Source organism: Lissotriton helveticus, chromosome 5_1 (genome assembly GCF_964261635.1).
Source record: "Lissotriton helveticus chromosome 5_1, aLisHel1.1, whole genome shotgun sequence".
NCBI classification, from domain to species: Eukaryota; Metazoa; Chordata; class Amphibia; order Caudata; family Salamandridae; genus Lissotriton; species Lissotriton helveticus.
The window spans coordinates 1,258,951,158-1,258,972,154 of NC_136065.1; the positions used below are offsets into that span (position 1 = coordinate 1,258,951,158).

Here is a 20,997-nt window from a genome sequence, read left to right on the forward strand (position 1 = left end):
ATAAGAAAGGATTCAGAGATCTATGTATTCTCTTATCCTCTCTATGCCTAAGCCAAAACATATCACATTAAACCTGTGGGGTTACTCCACCCCCTACTTGTTCCACCGGTTCTATGGCATACCATGGCCACTGGTTTTATTTCCTCTCTACCTCCTTCTGCAGGTAACCAAGTCATTATGCTGACAGTAGACTCCTTCTCCAAAATGGCACATTTCACTGCTTTAAGGAAACTACCTGTTGCTAAAGAACCCAGATCCTTGTAACTGGGGGTGAATGTTTGCATTGTCCAGCATTCCGTCCATCAATTGTTTCTCTTGCATATGTCGCCCTAAGTCGGAGGGCTATGCTCAGACGTGGGTCCCGTGCTCACTACACCACAGGATTCAAGCTAGCCTGGCTGTTGATGGGTGATGCCCTGAAACCGGTCCCAGGATGCTTGTTTCTGGTCCACGGAGGATCTGGCTTGGCAGTTCGGGCTGGACTGTTCCCATAAGGAACAGGGCCAAGGATGATTTGCATATGGCTGGCTCCAAACTGGGGTGGTTTGGTGAGCAAACGAATGATGGATTAAACCCAGATCCTTGTGACTGAGGGCCAATGTTTGCATTGTCCAGCATTTCGTCCATCAAATGTTTCTTTTGCATTTGTCACCCTAAGTGGGAAGGGTATGCCCAGATGCACTACTGGATGCAAGCTAGCCTGGCTGATGAAGGGTGATGACCTGAAACCGGTCCCAGGATGCTTGTTTCGATCCAGGAGGACCTGACTTGGCAGCTCTGGCTGGACTGTTCCCACAAGGAACAGGGTCAAGACTGATTTGCATTTGGCTGGGTCGAAACTGGGGTGGTGTGGTGAGCAAAAGAATGATGATTTTAATCCAGATCCTTGTAACGGGTGTGAATGTTTGCAATGTGCAGCATTACATCCATGAATTGTTTCTTTTGCAGCCATCAGTGTTATGTCACTTAAGACATAGGAATTGTAAAAATTCCAAGTATCACACAAGGAACAGGTGCAGCAAACTAAGGATATCTAATAATGATTAGAGTGGTGAGAGCTTGGTATGAAGCTGAAGGTGCATTTTGAAGCACACCATTGCAAACATATTTTTAAAGCATGGTGTGGGAGCACATTGACAGATACAGACAGCACATTTTCATTAAAATGGACACTACATTTGGACAGACATGTTGTTTTGCTTATAAAACTATACAGCGTATAAACGATATTGTGTGCATTATCAAGTGAAGTGTCTTGATTTGTTTTGATCCAATTAAAATCGTAGGGGCTTATAGAAGAGGTCTGCTCCACCGAAGCATTACTTTTTTTGATGCTTTGGTGATGCAGGTCTCTGAATCATATATATGAGATCAAAATGTGTTTCTTTTTCTTAGTTTCGTAGGTGTTTTTGTGTTTTGTGTACGGCAAGATCATATTTATTTATTGTCAGATATATAGTTTGGATATTTTCCCTCCTGTCTGCCTCTGGAACTTGGTTGTTGCCATCTTCCCTTGTGTGGGTGCACCACTCCTGATTATTTTTCTTGATGTTTGGTATGTCTTTTACCTTATTTTGTCCCCTGTCACTATAGTTATTTTGTCCATCCTTTTCATGTTATATTACTTTTATTTCCAGTTCTTATTCCATTTTTTATTTTTATACTTTCTTTTATCTTTTTTCTCTTCAGCATTTTGAACTTTCTATTTTGCCATTTCTATGTCATTGCATTCTTTAGCATTCTTTTCTTTTGTACTTATCTCTCTGGTAAGAAATGCATTACTTCATTTTTTATTCAAATAAAGAAATTATATTCTAATTTTTCTTCACTTGTAGAGTATGCTAATTTCACTGTAATTTTTGATCCTTGAATTTACGTGTTATTTCTTGGAATGTAAAAGATTTAGGTTCACCTACACAGCAACAGAGAGTTCTTACTCATTTAACCAAATTGAATGCCGAAATTGCGTTGCTACAAGAAACTCATGTTACTGAACTGGAGACCAAAAAACGTGTTAGAAATTGGTTGGGTTATACATTTCATCACCAGGTAATGGGGAGCAAAATGGAGTTGTAATTCTTTGTAAATAAATCTTTAGACATTACTTTGTTGTCACAAGAATTAGATCAAGAAGGTCAGTGGCTTTCTCTTCAGGTTACAAGTAAACAATATGCCAATATCTGTTTTCAATATTTATGCACCCACGCATTTTGACAACACATTTTGGCCTTCAATTACACATAAACTGATGTCAATTTCTGATGACTATTTGATTTTTAGAGGAGATTGCAATCTTTTAGTAGACCCATTTCTAGATTGTTACTCCAAAGCTTCTTTTTTCCTCCCTCCATTCACAAACATTTCACTACAGCCGTCAACTAAAGATCCATCATTGACTCCTGGAGACTCTGCAACCATTGTTTACAGAAATACACTTTCTTCTTATCTGTACACTTCTCTCAATCTAGGATGGATCACATCTTTGTTTCTAAATCTGTATCTCAACATATCTTACGAGTGGAAAAGGCACTATTTTAATTTCTGACCATGCACCAGTAATTTTAGATCTCGATCTTCTTCCCCAGATGCTGTGCTTCAATACATCTCTTCTTTTAAATACCTCTTTCACACAACACTTTTGTACTGGAATGTTTTGCTTTGAATGAATCTCCTGACTTATCATTTCAGGACGATGCCGCCTCTTATCTTCTTCAATCAAGTATTAGGGTGGTCAAAACAAGGCAGGTACGCTCTCTGCAAAGAATCTTCAAATGAAAAAGCATTGGCATCGCCAATAGGTCTTGCTTTTGGGACCTTATAACTGCTTAACCAGAGGTTTTGGCGTGGCCCATGTTTTAAGGCTATGTTGTAGAGCAGTGTGGCTGCTATGCAGCATGTTGACAAGTTAATATAAAAAGGTGTTATAAGACTTTTTGTTATCTTATATATAGCCAATCAGATATTATTTATTCAAACTTTTAAAATAATTTTGCATGTGTTTAAATACCTTCACAAAATTAAGGGGGCTATTCACAAGAACGTGTGATAAACATCGCAAAATTAGCTTAACACAACTTAGCACATAGCAGTCTATCGCGGGAAAATAATGCTGTGTCAACGTAGCATTTTCAACACGGCGGTACCATGCAATAGGCTCAAGATAACGCATCAAATGTCAGCTTTAAAACCAATGCGATGCTGATAAAACGTGAAACACTAACGCGCAAATAGTAGAGATGGGGGCAATCACGATATAAACATCAGCAATAACAAGTGACAGCCCTGCAATTGCCACGAGTCATGCGGGAAAATGCTCCATATGAGCAGAGTAAAAAAACGGTGAGATTACAACGTAGTAGCACAACTCCACAGCTGTAATGTAGAACAAATGACCAATGTCCCGCATCAGAGAGGCATCTCCCCACAAACAGTCACAATGTACATTGACATGCATTCTGTATGTAAACAGCACCAAAGCGGAAACATACATGGAACACACTGTGAAACTGCATCTCCGCTTCACATTTCAGAGAGACAATCAACACCTCCTGCATACAGACATGCCATGTGCATGATCAAACAATTATGAAAGCATGAACGAATGTAGGGGCAGTGACTATCCCTTACATACATGTTGCCCTTGTACTGGGACTTGAGTCACAGGGTGCATTCCTGCATCATGGTGGTACACATCTGACCCCAAAAGAAGCCCTGCTGTCACTTGTAGGTAACAAATGACAGCCAATATGTAATGAATTGGGACACATGTGAAACGCCGAAGAGTGGGATTCCGTACTAACTGTGACACACTAAACTGGCAGTTCAAATAAGTGACACCCTAAACAGCCTCTCTGCACAGAGGTGACACACTCACCATCTATTAACAATTTGAAAAAATGCTAGCACAACATGTCGCACTCACACATGTCTGAGTGATGTGCCTGTACAGATGAGTGATATGCTTGCAGGGAATTTGGTCATTCATCGTACTGTCCCATGATTGCTAAGGACTGTCACAATGTGACGTTAACATGAGAAAAAATTGTCAATGATGGTCTTCCTATGGGCTATTCCTGCTGTGGCTGCAGTGGAGTGTGGTGCACTGACCTCATCATCATCATCATCATCGTGGGGTGCATCTGATACTTGTATCCGTAGTGCATTGCTGCATACACATATGTTGTGCAACACACAACATGCAACGATCATCTTGCACACGATGTTTGGGCTGTAAAGGAGCCTTTCACCTGTGATGTCCAGGCACCTGAAACATGACTTCAGCACGCCAAATGTGTGTTCCACGATGCCCCTGGTGCGGCTGTGGGCCAAATTGTACTGCCTCTGGGCCTGTGTGTTCGGGGTTCGGAGGGGTATCATCATCCAAGCGCAGAGTGCATATCCTTGATCACATGTGACAGTGCAGAGAGACATGAGTCAAGATTTCGTACTGCATGATGTGTTGGCAGGCTCACTGGGTAATTGGTGTGTGATATGTGTGACTTAGTGATTCCTGTACAACATGTACTGCTTGTTGCTAATGAGCAGAATCAATGCGTATTATGTAGCCTCACTGCTGCTCCTTCCTCCCCCTGAGCATATTCACTTGTGTGTGGAGCGCAGTTAAATCACTTGCAACCCTACGGCACACCATTCTCATGCCTGTCTACGCATGTCCAGAAGCTTGACTACGACCAGTGATGATGTGCACTGAAGTTGGCCGGCCACATGTGTGTGGGCCTATGGTAAGTATATGGCAGAGACAGATGTAGAGCACATGCCTGGCTGAACTCGCAATGCGGTTGATGGTTGACCTTTGGGGCATGGTACCCCAATAGCGACACACACAACAGTTGGCATGTATGATCCCGGTCCCTGGGCAGGCTTGCGACCACTCAAGTACCCCTTCAGCCGATCCCGCACTCCTGGGGCATGCTACACAGTAACATTGTCCGTTGCTGGACGGGTAGCGTAGACACTACAACAGAGAAACACGCAGTAGTTACTTTCTTGGCAAGGCCAAAACGTAACCACGCCCAGAGCCACGTGTTGAATAGCTGCACCCCTATGTTGTACTGCCATACACTGGTCCACACTGCTTACGCTTACAGGGGGTATGACACTGCTACATGTGCCAGGTCTAACCCACTGCCTGAGGTGACATGGTTGCGCCTGCTGTACACAGCACAATGTCATGTGGTATGGCCTGGGGCCATCATCTATACATAATGACCACACAGACACACTGAGATAGTTTGTTGAACTGGCTACTGGCACATGCACCCGGTCCCTTTTATTGCCAGGGTCACATGTCCAGTGACGCCTGTGCTGGATAGGTGCTGGGTAGAGTAAGCCACCCCTCAGGGGTTGGCTGGTGCAGCCAACAACTACAACAGTGATCAGGCAATCAGAAGTTTAAAGTTCAAACAGCAAGAATCCATGACTTGAGCTGCGCAGAGTTAGTGGCCCCGAATGCACAGCGACTGGCACAGGCACACCACCACGGGACGGTGACATGAGGTAGGGCCATGTGAGCTGAGAGGGTCCTCGTTGATGTCCAAGGAGAATGTCGTGGAGTGTGATGGGACAGTGGAAGGTGTCCTTCCAGGGCATGATGGAGAGGGCAGAAGCAAGCAGAAATAGGCAAATCGAGGAGTTGAATGCTACAGACTCCTGTTTACCACCAGGTCAGTGTCAGCTACATGATGATGAAGACAACCCCCGGGCCATAGACTCCGATGCCAACAAAGTTCAACCAGAGAGTGACCATGACTTCCGTGGCACAGAGTTAGTGGCCCCAGAGCTGAAAGGACATGCACTCTGTGATGAGGTCTGTACAGTGATAGGAACTCTGCCATAAATAAATCAAGACTCAGTTCCAAATGTGTGACCTAATTAACCACAGTGTAGGCCAGAGGCAGTGGTCAGCATGGGTTAACCGCTGTCCAGCCAGCTCCTCCTGGATCTCTAACACATGACATTAGAATGGCATGTGGAGAAGATTTGTGGCTGACGGAGGTAGTGATACCAGAGCTGAGTGGGTGTGCAGCTTGCGACAAAGCCGTGTCCTGCCTGCTACGGACTGCATTGTATTGGTGTGAGGCCTTCTAGACCACAGTGTAGGCTGAAGGCCGAAGTCAGCAAGGGCCCACATACAAGTGTGGTGGGAATGCTATGCACAGAGTTCAAACGCTCCGTCCATCATCCCCTTTTGTATCGCTTTGTTCACCCTAAGTGTGGCAGGGTGTGCTCAGACGTGAGTCCCTTGTTCACTTGGCCACTGGATTCAAGATAGCCTGGCTGATGAGCATTATGAATCCGAAACCGGTCCCAGGATGCTTGTTTCCGGTCCAGGGAAGACATGGCTTGGCAGTTCGGGCTGGACTGTTCCAACAAGGCACAGGGTCAGACTGATTTGCATATAGCCATGTCTGAACTGGGGTGGCTGAGTGAACTAAAGAATGGTGATGGATTAAACCCAGATCAGTTGACTGGGGGTGAGTGTTTGATTTGTTCAAACGCTCCGTCCATCATCCCCTTTTGTATCGCTTTGTTCGCCCTAAGTGTGGCAGGGTATGCTCAGACGTGAGTCCCTTGTTCACTTGGCCACTGGATTCAAGATAGCCTGGCTGATGAGAATTATGAATCCGAAACCGGTCCCAGGATGCTTGTTTCCGGTCCAGGGAAGACATGGCTTGGCAGTTCGGGCTGGACTGTTCCCACAAGGCACAGGGTCAGACTGATTTGCATATAGCCATGTCTGAACTGGGGTGGCTGAGTGAACTAAAGAATGGTGATGGATTAAACCCAGATCAGTTGACTGGGGGTGAGTGTTTGATTTGTTCAAACGCTCCGTCCATCATCCCCTTTTGTATCGCTTTGTTCGCCCTAAGTGTGGCAGGGTGTGCTCAGACGTGAGTCCCTTGTTCACTTGGCCACTGGATTCAAGATAGCCTGGCTGATGAGGATTATGAATCCGAAACCGGTCCCAGGATGCTTGTGTCCGGTCCAGGGAAGACATGGCTTGGCAGTTCGGGCTGGACTGTTCCCACAAGGCACAGGGTCAGACTGCTTTGCATATAGCCATGTCTGAACTGGGGTGGCTGAGTGAATTAAAGAATGGTGATGGATTAAAGCCAGATCAGTTGACTGGGGGTGAGTGTTTGATTTGTTCAAACGCTCCGTCCATCATCCCCTTTTGTATTGCTTTGTTCGCCCTAAGTGTGGCAGTGTATGCTCACACGTGAGTCCCTTGTTCGCTTGGCCACTGGATTCAAGATAGCCTGGCTGATGAGGATCATGAATCCGAAACCGGTCCCAGGATGCTTGTTTCCGGTCCAGGGAAGACATGGCTTGGCATTTCGGGCTGGACTGTTCCCACAAGGCACAGGGTCAGACTGATTTGCATATAGCCATGTCTGAACTGGGGTGGCTGAGTGAACTAAAGAATGGTGATGGATTAAACCCAGATCAGTTGACTGGGGGTGAGTGTTTGATTTGTTCAAACGCTCCGTCCATCATCCCCTTTTGTATCGCTTTGTTCGCCCTAAGTGTGGCAGGGTATGCTCAGACTTGAGTCCATTGTTCGCTTGGCCACTGGATTCAAGATAGCTTGGCTGATGAGGATTATGAATCCGAAACCGGTCCCAGGATGCTTGTTGCCGGTCCAGGGAAGACATGGCTTGGCAGTTCGGGCTGGACTGTTCCCACAAGGCACAGGGTCAGACTGATTTGAATATAGCCATGTCTGAACTGGGGTGGCTGAGTGAACTAAAGAATGGTGATGGATTAAACCCAGATCAGTTGACTGGGGGTGAGTGTTTGATTTGTTCAAACGCTCCGTTCATCATCCCCTTTTGCATCGGTATGCACAGAGTTGGTGGCACCACATCGAAGGGAGTATAGTGATATAAACTCTGGCACAAAATATGCCCACGGCCATTGTGTAATCAATACTCAGTTCCAAATGTGTGACCCTCTTGTCCGCTGTGTCAGTCGGTGGAGCACATCAATGAGAAAGGAATAGTGCGTGCCTTGATCGCGGAGGCCGTGATGGTCTGAGGAGGCTGCCAAGGTCGCGGGCCTCAGACTTGGAGCTTCCACCGGCACATGGTGGGCCCTCTGTGACACACATCGGTGTCGTCAGGTGAGCAGTGATGCCTGGATGCGCAGAGGGGGGAGAGACCAGTTCGGGGACAAGCGTACTGGGCTGCGGCAGGCACACAGGATCACACACACCACTGCTGATGGTGTCGGCCTCGTGGCGGGGTGCGTTGTGCCGTCCTGGCAGAGGTGTTGGGCATTCCAGAAGAGAACCATTCCCAGGGCTACGTGCTTTTTATTCAGCACCACTACACTAGCCTGGTGTACGCCAGCCAGCCCACTCTGCACACGCTTACAGGGGGTACGAAACAAACTACATTTCCGTGATCTTCCCCACTGGCTGGGGTGACATGGTTGCATCCACTGTCCACTACACTACCACCACCAGCAGTTTATGTTGTCATGGATATGTGTGTGGTCTGCATACTACAGTCTGTCCAGCACATCCACGCCACACTTGGCATTATGTACATTCTCATTCTTTGGGCACTTGCCTCCTTCGTACATGCCTGGTTCCCACCTCTCCCCACATACTGCTGATGGGTGGCTGAGGTACCATGCCATTGATGGCGTGTGTACATGGCTAGCCCAGGTTACCACATTAAGTTGTGCTGTTGTGTCTGGTAGGTGGGCATGTTGTTTGACATGTTGTATGTGAGTTTGTGACGTGTGCATTCCCAGAGTTGTGAGTTGCATTGTGGATTGTGGATTGTGGATTTGAGGTGTGGGGTCTGTTCATTTGGTACTTACCAACGAGCAGTGCATTTCCGTAGGTGCCAGCCTGGAAGCGCTGGTTGATAATGGACTGTCTGACGATGTAGGAATCATGCACAGTGCCTGGGTAGTTGGCAACCACATTGGTGAAGAGTCCCCGGTGGTCAACTATTGCCTGAACATTGATGGAATGCATGTGCTTTCTGTTGCGATAATTGTGTGCAGTTTCGGCAGGGGGCACAAGTAGTACATGTGTGCAGTCAATTGCCCCCAACACATGCGGGAAGCCAGCTATGGCATAGAATCCTTTCTTAGTCTCCAGCTGTTCCTGGCACAGTGTGGGGGAAGTATAGGTACTGAGGTACCAAGCTGATGACGGCATCCAGGACACGTGTGAAGAACTTGGATAGGGATGACTGTGAGACTCCTCCAACTGTGAGAGTTGTTGGTTGGAAGGTAACAGGTGCAGCACAGCCAGCAGAGGGATGTCGGTTGTCCGCTGTGTTGGTACCATCAGCCTGTGGGCAATGATGTTCAGGATGCATCAGGATGGTTGTTCTTTTGAACCTGTAGTGGGCAATGACATTCTCTGGTGTTAAGTCTGTGAGGCAGGTGCGTTTCCTGAAGGTCTGCTGTCTTTGTCTGCGCAGCCTCTGTGGTGGTCCAGAGGGGGGTGGGGGGGTCTGGGTGGGTGGCGGGCCTGGGGGTGGTGGCAGTGGGTGTTGTGGCCCTGTTGGGTCTCCGAGCTGCATGATCAGTAGCTCTATGGCATCTGTTGATCTTCAGGTGTGGCTCCAGCCTGGGTCACTTTTTCCCATGTTAAAAATGACGCACCGGCGGCGCAAGGCCTTCATAAATCTGCCCCTATGAATCTGGCCATCATTCTGACAGGATCTTCTATTGCGTCAGAGGTGGCGAGTCCTAACCCTCGCTGCTGCCAGTCCAACAGGCTACATTGTAATTGAGTGGTCAGACCGATGCCCTAGATGACGGGCGGACTTCCAGCAACAGCCTGACAGTGATGGTCCAACCGCCATCATAATTAGGGCCATACTCTCATAAGTGTTTTCCAAGGTGTGGTAGACTGCATGGACTGATGGAGTTTGATGCAATGGTTGCGAGAATATTATTGAAATCACCATTAAACATGGGCCCAGGATAGCAGAAAACAGGCCCACAAACAAGCAAAAATAGCTCACACACTGACCAGTCAGACCATTTCCTGTTGGAGAGCAACACAGAAGGCATGCAGTGTCTATCTAATGATTAAAATAATAAAATAATAACTAATGGCAGTAGTGAAAGTGACCACCAAAAGTACAACCAAATGTTTGCATTTAATTTCGGACACAATTCAATGCCACATGATGTGTGGTCCTTAGAAGAGAAGAATGAGGGGCTATGGCTTTCTTCAGTGGGTGAAATAATTGTTACATATTGGTTTAATATATGTAAGTAGCTGTATAAAGATTGTTTGAATATCTGGACAATGTTGATGGAATCAGGAGTATAAAAAGGTGGCTGTGGCAGCATCTGATACTGCAGCAGCGGATGGGAAAAAATGCCATTAAAGCATAATGAGCAATCATAGAGTTTAGCCCCATCCATTGACCCTATATAAATTATTATCAAAAATATGTGCAACCACAGGCTGCGGAGCCAACGAGATTTTTAATGCAACCAGATCAAGTTGCTGAAAAGTGGACTGAGAAGCAGAGAAACTACACACCGCACATTATTTAAAAGCTGCCTTTCATGTCATTACAACACTGGGATAATGTGCCCAATTGCCACTTTCCTTTCTGTCTGGGAACTGAGGAATTCCAGAAAGGTGAACTCTGGGCTTGAAAACAACATTTGGGGGTAGAGCAGTAAATCTTCACTCTGCATGACTCTCAAAGAGTTTTAGCAGGAAAAATGCACAACAGCATATAAAATCTTTAGTGACACAGCCTTTGCTAACAGCACTACGCTGCAGGCATTAAACATGAATATGCTGCCGGGTGGCACACAATGTATAGAGTGATTTTATTTCCACATGCAGTTAGATTTATGACGTTAAAAGTTGACACACCTGACCCAATGGTTAATGTTGTGTTTTCAAGTACAGTGGTAATACACCCTAACATGTTTAATAAAAGAAAACATTTACCATGCTTACCCCATAGCCTTATGGCCAATGCTGATGATTTTGTAACTGGGGAAACAGGGCTCGAGTGCCGGCGTCAGCTCGCAGACTTTGGGCACATCAATTCAGCTCCATGCGCTTAAAAAAACCCAGTAAAAGCAGCTGAGGTTGACCGGAACCCTGCATACACAAGAGGCAGCCTATGACAGCACAGGCACTGCCCTGCTACATGCTCACAGAAAGTACACCTAGATGGTGGCAAGCCAGTTAGTGTAAATTATGCAATCAGTATACCATTTTGAATGACACTTTACAAGGAATATCGATAATTATTATTATTATTATTAAGCGTTCTTATATAGCGCTCGATTACCCGTAGGCATCCCTGCGCTTGCCTTGGGAACCCGTCCTGGTTTTTCCCTGTGAGATACCCATACTGGGCATCCCCAAGGTGAAAGCCAGGCATCCCGCCGCGGGGGGGCCGTAGTGAAGATTAAGCAAGCTAATGCCCAGAGCTGCAGAGTGTGAACCTGTGACTCGAGTAGGCACCGAAACAAGAATTATCGAGTCCATGGATATTTGGGCTCAAGACCCTGCCGCGTCGGGAATTGAACCCTGGTCCCGGGTCTGACCTCTGCTTCAGGGTCTGCCGCCTCTAACCAGTGAGCCACACTTCTCCACTGAATCCAATGTCTGACATTACCATGTTTATCCTTTATGGCCAATGGTGCCAACCTTGTAACTGAGGAACCACATTTGAGTCCCAGTGTGTCAGTTAACCAGGCTGTGATTGTGGGCACATGAATGAATCTCCCTGTACCTAAAAATATAAATGGGGAACTGAGTTCGAGTTCCGGTGCCCTCTCATTAGGCTGTGATTTTGGGCACATGACTTCATCTCCTCGTACCTAAAAAAGATAGCAGCCGAGGTCAGCCTGAGCACTGCACACACAAGGGGCAGCCTGCGGCAGCACAGGCACTGCCCTGTTGCATGTACATAGAAGGTAAACTCCAGAGGGCTGCAACCAAATTAGTCTAAATTAAACAATAAATATAGATAATAATGTCTGCCAATACCTCTCTTACCATTACAGGCAAGGCTGTCGACTTTGTAACTGGGGTGCCGAGTTCAAGTCCCGGTATCCACTCTCCAGATTGTGGGCACATGGCGTCATCCGTCTATGACTAAAAGACTAAAAGAATAAATGGGGAACTCAAGATCCACTCCTAACATCAGCTCATAACCTATGATTTTGGGCTCATCACTTCATCTCCCTGTGCCTAAAAATAACAAGTACAGAAAATTAAGGGGCCACAAACCTTTCATCATGCTGGCACACAAATTGAACAAAACACAAACCCTTAACAAGAGCAGAGTGCTTTCAAAGTATTCTAAATAACCTGAAGAGTAAGAGCACATGTACATGGGGCAGTCCTCATGGGAGCATACGAATGTCTAAAAAGAGGGACTACTAAGCATATTCACCAAACAAAGGCCCGCATTTACAAAGGACAGTAAGAGGAAATAATGAAAAAGATGGATGGTGCTTGAAGCCCATATTGTAGAAACCTCATGTTTCAAAGAGACAGCACTCAGACTTAAATAGGAAAAAACTAAAATAGAAACTATTTTAAGAGACTACTCCATTCCTCTTTTTAAAGACAATGACATTCTTAACAAATGTATCAAACTCTATATACACATCAGTCAAAGATCATGTACAATCTGAAATCAACTCATGTCTCTCCTCCATACATAAAGAATTAGACATAATAACAGCTTTTTTTCCCTTGACTCTGATATCACAATCCATGGCATTCACATTGTTCCTGTGCCTGATGACATTCATATTAAAATCTAACTTTACTTCTCTAAAAATTAATTCTTAAATTACATTGGCTTTTACTGTCTTTGCTTCTTCTTATTTAGCTGCTAGAACATTTCAAGAGATTTTAATATGTCTTATTCCAAACAATAATATGGATCGTAAGTTTTATAAAAATTATTGACCCATTTTTTTGGCAAAATTCTGATTATAAATGTTTTGCCATGATTCTGGCAGTATTTCTTAATCCTTTCCCCCCAAATGTAATTGGTTAAGAACAGTCTGGTTTCATTACAGGTAGACACCTTTCTGATAACACCAGACTTTTCATTGACATTCTGAGTAAATCCAAAGCTTATACACACTCTTTAGCAGCTATTTCTTTAGATGCTGAGAAAGCATTGAACGGATACAATGAGGTTTTCTATTCTCTACACTTTCACAGTTTGGTTTTGGAAAAAAGTTCTTCAGCCTAGTTTCTCTTTTGTTCTCTTCTCCTACAGCATCTATTTTTGTGAACGGACTAATCTCTTCTCCATTACTTTTACACAGTGATGTACAACAAGGATGTCCTCTATCACTTCTCCTGTTTATTCTTGCTCATGAACCCATTCTATCTAAAATCTGACTGAATAGCACGATACATGGTTTCAAATATGGAGATAAACAAATTAAGTTCTCAGTCTTTGCGGATGATATTGTTTTACATATGGCTTCTACTGATTCTTATTTACAGACCTTTTTAAATGTAGTTTCCACTTTTGCCTCTCATTCAGGTTATAAACTAAATTCTGACAAATGTGAGATTCTTCCACCTTTGATTCACTAACAATATTAAAAAACACGATATCATTCAATTCTACAACTCTACTCTCTACTTTATCCACTTACACTTACCAATGGAATCCATTATTTCTCTTTAGGTGGGGTAGTTTGGATTATTTTAAGATGATGTTAGTCCCTGTCATACTTTTCCATCTCTCATCAATTCCTATTAACATTCCCACTTCTGTCTTAAAAAAAATAATGAATCTCACTTCATTCTTATGAAACAATAAAAAGCATTGTATATCTCTTTCCAAACTACAAAGGATTAAACAAAAAGGGGGCGTTAATTTTCCTCATTTTTAATCTTATCAAAATGCTTTCTTTTTTAAACAATCAATACTTTATCAAAATAACCCCACAAATTAAACCCCTCTTAAGGACAGAATTGGAGTAATCTTTTATACAACCTTTATCCTGTGCAGAAGTTTTGTATTTTACTCAACGCCCTTCTTCCATTTCACTACCTATTTTAAAAAATGCCTGCGGAAAATCACGTCCATTTTATATTTCTTATCTTTCAACCCTAGACCAATTCATTCAAACTTCGATTTTGTACAGCAAACTCATTAAAATAAATAATAAAACTATTCTTTGGAAAGCCTGGAGAGGCAAAGGTCTACTATGGACTCAACAATTGATACATAACTACTCATCCATCTCCTTTTCACATGCTCAATCCCTTTTTCATTTCCCTAACTCAAATGGAAACAAATCTCAGTAATTGATCTCTTCTATTTCTACTACATACTCCTCACTTCATTCATTGCCTGTTTTTCCCATTCCATTTCACTTACTCCGCCACTGTTGCTAACTGTCCCTACTACCTCTCGCATATATACATGCCCTACTTCTCCCCTGTTGATAGACAAAAATTGACTATGGAAATACATTGAGAAGATTTCCAAACCCCTTTCCATCGTGGAACAAATGATGGCTTAAAATCTGCAAGACATCACATGCTGCCTACACAACTCAAACTCTCTTTATTTTTATTTACTATCATCTTCTAATTCCCCCTGACTCCTTGCATAAGTTTGATATTACCACTCCACCATTCTGTTAGTCCTGTTCCACTTATTAAACATATTGTATTTGAAAGTCTCACCACCTATCAGTTTTGGTTACAAGTATGGAAACAAATTAACAAAATGTTTCATACACTTGCACCGTTTTCCTTTACTAACTTATTTTTAGGTATTCCTTCTGAAAATTGGCATTGTTGGACTTCTAATGCACAAATTGTAGATTTATTAATTGCTGTTCCATTTCAACAAATAATTATTAATTGGAAAAATGCTCTAGATATCTCTATTCAAGCATGATGGTATGGTATTTGCTATAATTGTGGACTAGATAAGGCTTATAAAGTCCCAATGTCTCTATCTATCAAGCTAAATGCTCTTTGGTCTCCAATAACCATGTTCTTAGACTGCTCTGTATAAAAGACTACCCTTCATCAACCCTTACCAAAAGGAGTATCTATTCTAAACCTCCTTGAATACAGCATTTTCTTATTAGATTTTGTATACTAATGGTAATATGTTTACTTATTGGTTCTCTAATTACATATACTCTACAGCTTTAGAAAATGTACTACTGTTTAAGATGGCGATAGTTTTAATTGCATAAGATGTTTTAATTTTTGTTCTTCGTACAATCTATGGCCTTCCCGCTTTTTCGTATTATCTCCATATAACTGCAACTGTTTACTCTAATATTTCATTATTATCCAAATGTGTTCACTGTATTGTTCTTTTATCACATTGTGAACCTATGAACCTATGGTTTGTCATTTCTCTTGTTCTGCTCAATAAACTTCACTTTTAACCTTAAACAAGAAATCAGAGTTCTCATGTCACAGATCAGATTTGTTACTGTAGGCCTTGGCATAAAAAGCAGTTTGATCATTATAGCGAAATCTAAAAAGAGTAAACTACACATTCCTTTGTATGAATTACTATGGCTGTTATAAAGAGGCATGCCCGTTGGTGTGAGTGAGGGTTGGGAATTCTATTTTAAAATATATTAGCCTTCGCTCTCAGGCACTTTTATGTAATCAATAATTACACTCAACAGTAACAGTTTGTGGATGTTCACTGCTGCTCTAAGCATTTATCTTAGCCTGACCAATCGGTTTCCCTCTCACTCCTATAGTAAAAGGCATTTGAGCACATGCATCAACATAGACAATAGCGATTCTTTATTTGTGATTATTAAGGCATTGCAATTAAAGAATCACTATTGCCTATGCATGTAGTTTTTGCAAATTACCGTCCAGTTTCATTTGATGGCAATTTGTGACCCCCAATAGCGAAATAGCTATTTCAATTTGCATCATGCATTGCATTTAAGAAATTGCAATTTGCGATTCCTTAAAAGCAATTTAAGTAATCACAAATTGTGCGATTACTTAAATTGCGATTTAGGCGTTTGGGATGATGCATCCCAACTGCAAAAAAACACCGGTCGCAAAGGGGCAGATTCTGAGAATCCGTTTGCGACCGTTTTTTTCATTGATGCATGGGGCCCATTGTTTCCTAATGGACAAGTGATAAACATACATCATTCAGGTCTCACTGCATTCAGCCCCAATCAAGCACAACTAATTGGTAGAGAGCAAAGAGGGCTATGACATCTTATGCTTGAATAATCAATTCAACCAGGTTCGGTTCCAACCCCAGTTTCTGTAGTATATCTGTTTGTTTAGTAGGTAGAAGCATTGCTGTTGATAATCTGGCAGTTTTTTGTTCATTGTCATGAGGAAGACACTCTTTTATGCTAAAAAGTTCAAAATATCACAATAAAAAGCTATCAGCTTATAAAGGGTACAGTAATACTCACCGTTCTCTTTGCCAAAGTGTAGAATCTTTGCTTCCACAAAATCTAGGTATTCCAAATAGCCTCTAACTCTCAATGAACTGTGCTGAAGAACCTTTGCAATCAAACTCATATGCATAGAATCATCTACATACAATACGATTAAAATCACTACTACTTGTCCTACAATAGTTGTGTTTTGTAATACATTATCAAAATCATCCTAATATTTAGTACACCATCGCAGAACATTAAAGAATCACTATCAGAAAATAAAACGCTAATAGGGAGGTATCATTCACATGCGTCAAGGAGGAATGCAACAAGGACTCCAAAAAGCTTTAAAGAATCTACAGCAATAAATGTCAGCTTAGTAAAAATACTCGCGGCAGTGAAAAATATCTTTGATAGTCTGACCTCCATGAGCCATAAAAAGCACTCACACAATGAAACGTGCTCTTTCTGATACAGGATGAGGAGGTTTCAAGTCTCTTTTGTAATCACCAGGATAATGTGCAGAGCTCCCCAGGGTTTCCATGAACAACTATCTAAATTATTCCTCAGGAAGTGCAATTAAAATACCCTTAATTAGTACAGATAAATTCACCCAAAGAGGCAAGAGAGATTACGCTTTAGTAATGACGGGAGTGTGTGTGCTCGAAAACCTTTTCTCTGCTTAAAGTGGGAAACTTTACAAGTGAAAAATGAAAAAAACAAAGTATCACATTGAAATGCAATTCATAATTTCATTGCAAATCCACAGGCTGCCATTATGCATTTTTCTTTTATTGCGAACTCCAAGCATTCACTTAAAAGTGATACTACATAAAGTGAAACAGTTCTACAACAGAATCTTCCTCATTTATATTAGCCATGAAAATATATTGATGTCTCCTTGAAAATCCAAATATGAACGGAGCAAACACATTCATTCCTCATTTGTGTGTGGGCTCGAAAGAAGATATATCAATAAGTTGTTACCATTTGGTGTCAGAAAACATTGAATTGTTACTAACTTTCCTTGTCAATTGGCAACCATTGGCATTTTAGAAGCTGTCTGTGAGAGGAATGACATGTGTAAACATTAAGGGGTAGAAGACAGTGATCCCATATTAAATATGGACTTCACTAACTCCATTACATTTTTAGAACTTTGCTAACTAAACCAGCAACATGAAGTTACAACTTTTAAATAAATCATTAAAATAGGTTTTTCTAGGAGAAAATTCCACAAACCATATGGCCGAATCTAGAGTTTTGTCTGTTTTTTTAAACAATATTGTGGAGCAAAGATCATATAAATTCCTCCAGATACATACATCCATATGAATACCAGTGGCAATTATAAAGTGCTATTATTAGCACATTTTCATAATAGGGTACATATGTAAGTATTCCCCTACCCCCCAAAACCAATTAATTGATAAACCTGCTCAATTCATGAAATCCATTTCAATAGCTCCGGACATGATGTTTGATGGAGTTATATGATATGCTGCCTCTAATCTTTAACATAAAATGTTAACATTGTTGTCCAACAGTAATATTTAAGCCAAATTAAAAAGTCCAGTCCCCAACTCCAAATTTGTTCTCCAGCCATTCCGGTTCCCAAATTAGGGCTGCATGCTCCCTCCCCTCCTTCTCTTAAAGTTATTTTTTCCACATTATACATATAGAGCAGTTGTGAAAACCACTGCTGAACTGTTCGGAGCGTGGGGGTCAGCCAGGCTGCTATACCTAAGCATGCCACTGCCATGGCAACGAATGTAAAATTGTATTAGGAAAGAACAATGGTTCATATGAGGCCTGCCCGTCCTTAAGCTAAGCAAACATACATTTGGGAGAGTAGTTATAGCTTAGCCTGTGGCATGAGGCATGTCATATGAAATAGAGCATCAGATTGTTACCCAGAAAGCATTGATCGATTCCAAATAACATTACGGGTGGAGCAATCTCCACTTCCTCTTTGAGTACCCCCACTAAGAAAACCCTGATTCCATCTCTTGATGCCTCTAGCTGTGTACAAAAAGAATACATTTGTGTAAAAGCTGCAGGCCCCCCCACAGCAAAGACAAGTGTCATCAAGTCTCTTTCTCCAATTAAACATCTTGGCAGAAGTATAATACAAGTTGAAAACTGCCATAAAATATTGGGTTGTCATGCTCACCTCAAACGACTTCTGCAGATCTATGTCCTTGACACTCAATCTTATCTCCCATCTTCCAACTTGACTCTCTATATCATCCAGCATTTAATCTATCAGGTACTTTTTAATCTTGCCAGCCTCACAAATGGGATTTTGTTTACTGAGAGTTCATGCTACCAAGCTTTGAGTATAAAATCCCTGACCTGCAAGTACTTAAAGAAATGTTGCTATGCCAGGACACACTTTTGCTGGCAGTCAGTTACAGTTGACCATGATTGAATAAATCACCCAGCCTGATGACCCCTCCTCAGTCCCAAGCATTACAGACTTTCTCATGGAATATCAATGGAAAGATGGTTGATCTCCAGAGCGGGGTGTATTTATTATATTTCTTAATTCCTATTTTAGCCTTAAGCAAATTATTAAAAAAAAGTTGTATAGAGGTTTTATTCAGTTTTTATACTTGGTACAGCACCAGAGGGCCTACACATCAATACATTCAAAGTAAATGCCACCATGTACCAATAAGAATAATACAGAAAATGAAGAAGAAAGAAAATAAACAGTTAACCTTTACTAAACTGAGCACAGGTTCGACACCCCAGCCTCTACCCGCACCACTCATTCATTGAGGCATCATGTTTAACTGGATAATGATAACAAATTTACAGAGACTACGCAATTTGATTGCTTTCTTGTAATTTGAAGAATTCTGGGGATTCTACCACTCGAAGGTATATACCTCTACATTTTGTCCATCGTGACCATATTTTCTGGTGCTTCTGCAGGCAACCCCTTGCTTGGAACACTGCTAATTCCATTCACATGCACCAGTCTAAGGCTTTTTTCACTTTCCTAAGGGTGGCGGGCGGCACTCTTCCAATATCCAATCCAATCCAATCCCAAAATTCTTTATTTCGGCCATTTGAGACCATAAAAGATACAGTAAAAACATATAAAACACATGCAAAGATACAGTATATAAACAGTGCAAGGAAGCGAAGAACTAATTAATTCAATGCATATAGGAGTCTTGGAAACTAAAGGCCCAGTTGACTACAGTTCATTACAGTTCATTGCACATTTAGAAGTTAAAAGTTACCCTTTCAGTATTTTTCCCCTTATCTGCCACATAGCCATTAGATACTTGGCTACAGCAAAAACAATATAGTGCAGGGTGCTTGTCTTCAGAATTCTATATGATAGTAGATAGTTTCTGAAGCCCAGATTTCTACACAGTGGCACTAGCCAGTACTTTCTCGGTCTATTTTAAGCTGGGCAAAAAAACAGCACGTGTAGTTCGTCCTCCACGTTCGTGCTGCACCCAGGGCAGATTTTATCGTCCAGCGTTGTCCATTTACTTGTAAAGGCTTTAAGGGGCATTGTGCCAAACCTCCACTTGATAAAAAATTTCCTTGCAGTGATGGAAAAGATAATATCCATATATCCTTCGAAGTAAAAAGAACTTTTGATGGCCAGAAATTATTCAGTGAGGGTGCCGATTTTCGGAGCACACACGAGGAAAGTTAGGCTCTTGTCCTTGAAGGTCTTGGTGAGCATTTTGCGGGACACCCCTAGACAACCTCTTTCAGGATCATCCCACAGATCGGCCAGTCCCAGTTGATAGAATTCTCGTTTTATGTATGCCACCCATGGAATTCTGTCGGAACAGTTAAGACTCAGAACATGCTTCAGATCTTGCCTGTAGTGGGAGAGTTCACTAGTAGATCAAAGCCTATGCCAAAACCTCAGTGGCTGTAGAGCCAATTCATCCCCTATTGAAGGGAGCCCCAAATCTAGTCTCAGTGGTAGTAAGGGTGTACCTTGTGGTAGAGCCAACAAGCGTCTAAGGAAGTTGTTCTCCACCTTGACGAGTTCTGTCCCGACATTATGACCCCACAGCTGGCCGCCATAGGATGAAGCTGCTCTAACTTGGGTTTTATACATTTCCAAGGCTGGACTAACTGGTTTGAAGGTTGATGAATTCGAGACCTTCAAAATTGCCCCCACCATTTGGGATAACTTTAAACGGGATCTTGCTATCTGTGGGCCCCAGGATAGATTTTCATGTAAAGTTACCCCCAAATACTGGAACGTTCTGACCCTTTCCAGCCTATCGGATCCCAGGGTTGGATTAGGCCTAGTTGTTGTCGAGGGATTGAATACCATGAATTTGGTTTTTTCTGCGTTGATCTCAAGGCCATGCGCCCTGCAGAAATCCCCAAACCCATCCAGTATCCGTTGGATCCCCATCGGGGATTTGGAGAGCAGGAGGGTATCATCGGCAAACATAATTGCCGGAATCCTCCTGCCTGCCAACCTAGGGGCATCGTTGTTTCTGACATTGTCAAGGTAAGCTATTACACCGTTAACAAAGAGGCAAAACAGGGTCGGTGCGAGGACACAACCCTGTCTTACCCCCCTGAGAACTGGAAATC

At 42.6% G+C, this 20,997-nt stretch overlaps 1 pseudogene across 1 annotated transcript in view; it reads right to left on the reverse strand.

Moving 5' to 3' along the window:
* The window catches only part of LOC144753572 (olfactory receptor 5AR1-like), a 35,681-nt pseudogene extending 24,622 nt beyond the window's left edge, over positions 1 to 11,059 (reverse strand). The window contains exon 1 of the transcript XR_013594418.1: positions 10,976 to 11,059. The product of XR_013594418.1 is annotated as an olfactory receptor 5AR1-like (transcript). The remainder of the gene's footprint in view (positions 1 to 10,975) is intronic.
* Positions 11,060 to 20,997: the final 9,938 nt, after the last annotated feature.